Here is a 1,298-nt window from a genome sequence, read left to right on the forward strand (position 1 = left end):
GAATCCTTTGAGTTTTCACAAAAGTGTTGTTTCCACAAGTATTCACACAGAACAGGTTTTATATTACAGACAGAAGTGTCTTTAGCGCTTATTAAGACCGAATGGCAATTTATTTTCGAATTTTTCTATTAAAATACATTTATAGTGTAATATACTGTTGTGTACAACTTATTTTAAAGGTGGCGCTATTTACTCCGAATGTTTTCTTGCATTCTATCTGCACAATTTTCTTTTAGGTCTTTGGCCACTGCTGTTTTTAGCATTTCACCGTGTTGTATTTTTAAGCTGGTGTATACAGGTAAATTGAACTACTCAACTTTTAAAATACATTTAATGTTATGTAACTAGTCTTTAACGACTATTTTACTTAACTTTAGCTTAACTCTCAGTCTTATACGAAAAGATTCGTAACAGCTAAAGACTTGCTGTGCGTTCCAAACGGGATATATCGCCCTCCGAAGGGCACTTCGGAGTGAAAACAATCATGGCCGCCATATTGAAGGGTCATTGCGGGCCGGAGTGCTCAAACTGGCCACTTCAAAGGGTCCTTCGGAATGAAGGATTTCGAAGGGTACAACTGATGGACACTTCTGGCTCCCATGATCCTTTGCATGATGACGGCGCCTCCGTGTGGGCATGTGATGATGATGCAGAAGGGCACTTCAAGAAACAGTTGTTTGGTCCCCTACACCCTTCAACCCTTCGAAGCTCTCACTCCGGAGGGTAAACCCTTTGAAGGGATTAGGGCATAGGGATGAGCCCTTCCGAATGGAACGCAGGGTTAGTCTCAGCCTCAGACGTCCCGCCCACGGAACGTTGGCTAAACACTTCAGGAGTTTCGAAGTCGTCATCGGATTGGTTGAATTATACAGGATTTCCGGGAGACGTGTGTAGCGTTCTATAACGTTCTGCCTGGAAACAAAGATGTTGTGACAGCAAACCCCCTCATGAAAGAAGAAAGCCGTCGTGTTTACAACTGTGACGGACGAGCGCTTATCAGGACCAACTAAACGCTGAATTTTCAAAAGTATGTGAAATATTTAAAGTTCACGGCACAGAATCTTTAAAATAGGTCCGAGAGTTTTACACACCGGTCTGTTATTGTGGCGACATTTCCACGCCCCGAAACGTGACGCTTGAACGGACGAGCGCTTATCAGGACCAACTAAACGCTGAATTTTCAAAAGTATGTGAAATATTTAAAGTTCACGGCACAGAATCTTTAAAATAGGTCCGAGAGTTTTACACACCGGTCTGTTATTGTGGCGACATTTCCACGCCCCGAAACGTGACGCTTG

This window comes from Sinocyclocheilus anshuiensis, unplaced genomic scaffold, assembly GCF_001515605.1.
Source record: "Sinocyclocheilus anshuiensis isolate Anshui unplaced genomic scaffold, SAMN03320099.WGS_v1.1 scaffold348, whole genome shotgun sequence".
NCBI lineage: Eukaryota > Metazoa > Chordata > Actinopteri > Cypriniformes > Cyprinidae > Sinocyclocheilus > Sinocyclocheilus anshuiensis.